Here is a 7,609-nt window from a genome sequence, read left to right as displayed (position 1 = left end):
CTGGGCGACAGAGGGAGACGCCAACTCAAAAAAAAAAAAAAAGAAAAGAAAAGAAAGAAATTCTTAATAATTTTATATCTTTGCATTTGTGCTCACTACATAAATTTCAATGGGGCATGTTTAAATTTCAGTCATCTTCAAAGTACTCTTTGTTTGCTGCAACACATCTATTGAGAGGCTTTTCCCACTGCTCAAAACAATTTTGGAAATCGTCAATTTTGATGGCTTTTAATGCTTCTGCCATTTTTGGTTTCACCTCTTCCACGTCAGCAGAACGTTACCCTTTGAGGTCTTTTTTCATCCAGGGAAACCAAGAAAAGTCACTGAGGGTGAGACCAGGTGAGTAGAAAGCGTGGGGCATGGGGACCATGCCATTTGGGGTCAAAAACAGCTTAACACTCAGCACAATGTGGACAAGTACGCTTGTAAATCACCCATCATGAAGTTGACAAACACATGGAAAGAATCCCCCCCCCCGAAATTCTTTGAAGCCAAATGCAGCCTCTGATAACAATGCTAGCTGGTGCACTATGCTGGTGGGTTCCCAGAACGCTTATCTAGCAAGGGAAACTTGTACTAAAAAAGGCCTGCCCTTCAAAAAACAAATTTGTTTTTTTGGGGGGGTTCCCCTCGTATGTTTGCTGTTCCTTGCTGTCCCGTTTGCATATAGTGATTGTGATACCCAATGAATATGGCTCTCTGGTGGACCCATGACATGTGGGAATTCAGTGAGACTCAAAGCAAGTACAAGGTTAATCATATTATGTTTATGACTGAGTAAATAGGAGTGTTGGCAATATATAGAAGCCATATTTTCTGTTTTTCAGAGCTTACTATGGATACAGAATTTTTAAAAGGCCATAGTGTTCTAAGAAACTAAATGACTAAGGAACCCGAATATATCCTTCCTTATTCAGATTACTTCCCTAGTTTAGTCAACCACTTGTGTTTAAGATGTGCATAGAAAGAAAGGGTAAGATAAGATAACCATAGTTTCTTTTCTTTTCAGACTGCCCACTCATCAGCAAACTGACAGTAGAGAAGGTTGGTTGAATGTGTGCTTATCAAGCAGAAAACAGACAAACAAACAAAGGCCCAGCTAAGTTAGTTGTATGCAACTTTTACAATGTTCTCGTAAGAGTCGAAGGCATACACATATAACATCATGAGTCGAAGCCATATATATATAACATCATGAAATACAAATTGTGTAATTTTGGTGTTTTCACATCCGATTTACATTTGCGTTTAAAACTGACATTGTGTCTCTTTCCACCATCTTTCCGTGCCGCCATGGTGCGCATGAATGTTCTGGCTAATGCTCTGAAGAGCATCAACAATGCCGAAAAGAGAGGCAAACGCCAGGTTCTTATCAGGCCGTGCTCCAAAGTCATTGTCCGGTTTCTAACTGTGATGATGAAGCATGGTTACATTGGCAAATTTGAAATCATTGATGATCACAGAGCTGGAAAAATTGTTGTGAACCTCACAGGCAGGTTAAACAAGTGTGGCGTGATCAGCCCCAGATTTGATGTGCAACTTAAAGATCTAGAAAAGTGGCAGAATAATCTGCTTCCATCCCGCCAGTTTGGTTTCATTGTACTGACAACCTCAGTTGGCATCATGGACCACGAAGAAGCAAGAAGGAAACACACAGGAGGGAAAATCCTGGGATTCTTTTTCTAGGGATGTAATGCATATGTACAAATAAAAAGCCTCAGTGGAAGAAAAAAAAAAAAAAAGGAAAAAAAAGAAAAAAAAAAGAAAAAAAAAACTGACATTGTGAAATATCATGACAAATGGTACAATTCCTGCTAATTATTTACAATTTAAAATATTTCTTTATTTGAAGACATTAAGTGCAAAATAATAATTATTTTTTAAAAACACCGTGGTAGGCAGAATTCTAAACTGTCGCCAGAATCCATTTTTCTTGCTATATCCCATATTATCTTCTCCCTTTAAGTGTGGCCAAGATCTGTGACTTGCTTATGACCAATAAAATATGGCAATGGTATGGGTTGTCACCCTTATGATTGAGATTATGTATATATATACACACTACTATATTTATGGCATATACATATGTGTATACACATGAATGTATAATTAAGTCTTGCTAGCATGCTCTAGAGATATTCCCTTATTAGCTTTGAAGCAGCAGGCTGTTATAATGGAAGAAAGTTGAAAAACTGTGTGGCTTCATCAAGCCAAGAGCTATCAGCAGCTCTTGTGATGTGGTCCTTATTATCACCAGCTTATCTGGTGATCCACTTTCAAAATTCATTCTGGAGTTTCTTTTCTAAGACCACTTATGTGACAACCATCTTAGGTTGGTTTCCTGGGAAACAGAATCTGAGGTGAAGGTTTGCATGCAGGAGATTTTCTTGGGAGTTCTCTTAGGACCAACCCCTGTAAACAGTGAGGGAATCAGATTGAGCGACAGAGATGTTGAAATGAAATGCAGCTGCAAAACTGGCTTCAGAAACAACCATGGGAAGTGCTCATACTGAGATGGGCTTTTCCAATTGTCTTGACTTGAGACAAAGAGCTTGAGCTCTGTAGCCCTGCCTTGACTAATGACTGGATATAGGCTACCTGTGGAGTAGGGATCGAACGTTAGGGGAAATAAATCTCTTTGATGGAGGGCAACTCTTGGAAGAGGACTCAGTTGTAAGCTATCAGCAGTCAGCATTTCTGGTTAGCTGGGCAGATGAGTGCCCTAGCCTTAAGGGGACATCTGGCTCATGCATTATACCATGTATAACTCAAGCATGTATACACTGTAGTGTGAGTTACCTGTAACATGAGAATATGACAGTAAGAGTGTCCTAAAGTATAACTGCACTGCAGAATTAGTTCATTTTAATGTGTGTATTATAACAATGCAGATAAGTTTTACAAAGGGTTTCAGGTAGGCATTTTTATAAAAAGAGCATATCAGTGGTTGTAAGGACATAAGCAATGATACCCAACAAAATCATCTAAATGTGCCTTCAGAGTATTCTCATAAAAGAAAAACATTAGGGAGTGACTGCCAGCTCCAGGCTCTGCCTCACCACCACTGTGCCTGGCCTGACACTGGCAGCAAGGGCTGTGGAGGGAGCACAGTAAGGGAGCCAGAGGCAGAGCTGGAGAAGATGAAACAAGCACCCTGCCACTATCTTATAAACTGGGCCAGGATATGCCCCAGCTTTCTCAGAGTGATAGACCCAATCTCTTTGACTGATGGGTTAAGTACTCAGGGGTTGATCGTGACCCAGAGGGAATATCTCAAAAGCACAAACTCTGGAGGGACAAGACAAGTGCTGGGTCTCGGGTACCCCATTCCCTATGCTGATTCAGCCATAGGACAAAGGGTATGACCAGAAAAGGATGAGGAAGACCCCCAAAGAGATCAGCAGTGAGTCTGGGGCTGACCCAACACTCTCCTCCCCAGCAATCCTCTGAACGTCAGACCCACATGGCCAGCATGACTGAAAGGGACGATACCGAGGTGGAAACTAGAAGTCAGCTGTGATAGGAAGACTCTACTCCAGGATAAGCCTGGCTGGGATGCCCCCACCAGTACCTGGGGAGGAGACAGTCCCACACCTCTCCACCAGAGGGGAGACCCTGACCACATGAGAAGGGAGAACAGATGCCTCATCCACCCCCACTACCCCTTCCTCCTTTCCTGGGCCGCTCACTGGGGAGATTGTGAATGTGGTCATAGCTCCACAGGAGATAGCAGTGAGGCTTACTGTGAGCAGCTGAGAGGAACGACTACAGAATCTGCCACAATAAGGTGGGGTTTTTTAAAAAATTGTGTTCGAGACCCGCCTGGGTAGCGAGACCTCATCTCTACAATAAATAAAAAAATTAGCCGGGCGTGGAAGCGCGCGCCTGTAGTTCCAGCTACTTGGAAGGCTGAAGCAGAAGAATCGCCGGAGCCCAACAGGTCAAGGCTGCGGTGGCTGGGAGCGGCCACTGCACTCCAGTCTGGGTGACAGAGTGACACTCCAACTCAAAAAAAAAAAATTGTTTTCTTTTTCTTTGTGCGTGAATATATATGTGAGGATTCAATTTGCATTCCCCCACAACTTTTTTTTTCTTTTTTCTTCCCTTTTTTGTTTTTTGTTTTCTGGTTATGTGTGTACATGATTGAGTGTTCATCTTTCAGGATTTTTGGTCTGTTTTTTTGTTCTTCTTTTTTTGAGCTTAATGTGTATGTGAGTGTATATGTGAGGGTTCAATTTGTATTACCCTTATTTTTTTTCTCTTTTCTTCTGCTTTAATTTTGTGTTTTGTGTTTTGTGTGTGTGTGTGTGTGTGTGTGTGTGTGTGTGTGTGTGTGTGTGTGTTTGGCTTTCCTGTTTTTTGTTTTGTTTTGTTTTCCAGTTTGTTTTGATGTGTGTGCTTGTGTGAGTGTTTGGCTTTCCTGTTTTTTGTTTTGCTTTGTTTTTCCAGGTTTTTTTCGGGGGGGGGTATGTGTGTGCGTGCTTAAATTTTTTTTGTTTTGTTTTGGTTTCTGAGTTTGCTTTTCTGGGGTTTTTTGTTTATTATTTTTCTATCTTTTGACCATCCTATTTCATTTTACTTTTCTCTGTTCTCTTCCTTGTTGTTACCATGTCTTGGACTTAGGGAGTATACACATGTACCGACTGCATCATCACATACAGTGGTAGTGGAGAGTGGGTTTCACCATACCTCAGTAGGTGGAGTGGAGAGTGCTCAGTACTCAGTGGTAGTGGAGAGTGGGTTTCACCTTACCTCAGTAGGTGAACATAGTGATTTGCAAGTAGTTTCTAAATCCTAGCTCCTCATCCTCCACCTTATTTAACTCTCAAAACTACAAGAGACAGCAAAGTTTCCCACCCACAGACCTGTTTCAAAATAGAACAAATTCAGATCCCTGATCAAGGAAGAATGGAGAGCTGAGTAAACATCAGAAGTGAAAGCCACTCCCACTGCCACTGAATAATGGAACTAAAGAGAAAAGAAAGAGATCTGTTACAACAGAGGAAAATCAATGGAAGAACACAGGTAATTCCCAGTGTTCCTCTATTGATTTTCCAAAGAGAAAACACCTGAAAAATTAGACCTCAAAGCTAAAACAATGGGAATCAGCAACAACTGGCCCCATAATTCTGCCGGGATTAGGGAATGGATGGAAAGAGTGAATAAGACTCAAGAAAGACAAGTAGCAACGTTGAAAGAACTTGTAACAGAGATTTTGGTCATAAAAAACTTCATCCAGGAAATAAATAACAAAGTGATATGCATGGAAAGCAGAATCAACCAAGCAGAAGAAAGAATCTCAGAACTTGAAGACCAAAATATGGAATTAAACCTATTTGTAAAAAATATAGAAAGAAAACTCAGAAAGAAAGAACAAAGCTTCCAAGAGATGTGTGATTATATCAAGAGGTTAAAATACACCTGATTGGTATTCCAGAAGAAGAAAGGAAAACAGAGAATACCTTGGAACAAGTATTCCAGGAGGTTACCCAAGAAAAACTTTCCCATCTCACCAGAGATGTGACCATCCAAACACAAGAGACACAGAGAACCGCCACAATATCAAAGGAGAGGACCAATGTCTAAACACATAGTAATTCACCTACACAAAGTAGGTACAAAAGAAAAAACCATAAAGGCAGCAAGAGAGAAAAGTTAAACTATCTACAGGGGAAGACCAATCAAAATAGCAGCAGACCTATTGGCAGAAACACTATAAGCTAGAAGGGGCTGGAGTCCAATTTTCAAGTCCTCAAAGATAAACAATTTCAACCAAGAATTTCCTCCCCAGCCAAGCTCAGCTTCATCTCAATGGAGAATTAAAATCTTTCCCAGGCATTCATCCCTAAGAGATTATGCAGCTTTCAGGTCAGCTCTATAGGAGACACTTAATAAGGTATTAAGCACAGAAGAAAGAAAAAAAAGAATGACCACACACTTCCCAAGAAAACAGTAGAACACAGAATCAACAGAGAATACATCACAACTGCAAACTTGAAAATACAAACATGCATCAACCAAAAAGTTAAAAGAAAACAAAGAAAAAACTTTATAAGAAACTTATGATGGGGATAAACACTCACATTTCAATAATCAACCTGAATGTGAATGGACTAAATGCACCACTGAAAAGACATAGAATGGCAAACGATATTTTTTAAATGACCCAATAATTTGCTGCATCCAGGAAACTCATCTGACCACAAAGGATGCACACAGACTCAAAGTAAGAGGGTGGAAAATGAATTTCCAGGTAAATGGATCACAAAAGAAGGTAGGAGTCATAATCTTAATATTATACAAAAAACCTTTACACTATCAAAAATTTAAAAAGTTACAGAAGGACACTACATAATGATAAAAGGTTGAATTCATCAACAAGAAATATCCATCCTAAACATGTATGCGCCCAATACAGAAGCACCAGTATTTATAAAGCAACTACTAAGTAAACTTTAAAAAGATATTAACTCTAATATTATTATACCTGGGGACTTAAATACCCCACTAACAACTCTAAATAGATCATCTAGGCAAAAAATCACAAAAGAGACCTGGGACCTCAATTTGACACTTGAATGAATGGACTTAATAGATACCTACGAACACTACACCCAACAACCACAGAATATACATTCTACGCATCACCACATGGAATGTACTCCAATATCAATCACATCCTCAGCCATAAATAAGGCATAAACAAATTTTATAAGATTGAAATACTGCCATGCACCTTCTCAGACCACAGGGGAATAAAAATAAATATCAACACTATCAAAATTGCCCCAAACCCCACAAAGACATGGACTTTAAAAAGCATGATGCTGAATGACTCATAGGTCAGTGCAGAAATTGAAACAAAAATTAAATGATTACTGGGAACAAATGAAAATGATGAAACATCTTACCAAAACTTCTGGGATGCCATGAAATCAGTTTTAAGAGGGGAATTTATACCTCTATGAACACATATCAAGAAAATGGAAAGAACACATGTTAACAGCCTAAGAAATCACCTAAGGAAGCTCGAAAGACAAGACCACCAACACTCTAACTTTAGCAGAAGAATTCTGATCAACAAAATAAAAGCAAATACAAGACATAGAAGACAAAAATATCATAGGAAAAAATCAACAAAAAAAAGCTGGTTCTTTGAAAGGATAATGAAGATTGATGGACCCCTCGCCAGAATAACAAGAAAAAGAGGGGAAAAAAAACCCAAGGAAGTGCAAAACAGAAATGCAAAAGATCCAATCACAACTGACGCTAAAGAAATACAAAAGATTATCAGAGATTACTATGCATGCCTGTGTGGAAACAAATTTGATAACTTGAATGAAATGGAGGACTTTCTGATATCACACAGCTTTCCAAAGTTGAAAGAAGATGTTGAGACACTAAATAGATCAATAACTACCCAGGGAACTGACTCCATCATAAGAAAACTACCTCCAAAAAAAGCCTTGGATCGGACAGCTTTCCAGCAGAATTCTACAAAACATACAAGGAGGAGCTGATACTAATCCTATTGAAAATATTCCAGGCAATTGAGAAAGACAGAATTCTCCTCAAATCATTTTGCAAAGTTAACATCTCACTGATATTC

General features: G+C 39.5%; 1 pseudogene across 1 annotated transcript; it reads left to right on the top strand.

The window, feature by feature from the left end:
• The first annotated feature begins 1,265 nt into the window (after positions 1-1,265).
• LOC103276914 lies at positions 1,266-1,725 on the top strand (annotated as a pseudogene). Its single transcript, XR_505399.1, has one exon. The product of XR_505399.1 is annotated as a 40S ribosomal protein S15a pseudogene (transcript).
• Positions 1,726-7,609: the final 5,884 nt, after the last annotated feature.

This window comes from Carlito syrichta, unplaced genomic scaffold, assembly GCF_000164805.1.
Source record: "Carlito syrichta isolate Samal-C Ts95f unplaced genomic scaffold, Tarsius_syrichta-2.0.1 Scaffold316420, whole genome shotgun sequence".
Lineage (NCBI taxonomy): Eukaryota > Metazoa > Chordata > Mammalia > Primates > Tarsiidae > Carlito > Carlito syrichta.
Note: the sequence above shows the minus strand (reverse complement) of the source record. Positions and strands in the feature narration are given on the sequence as shown.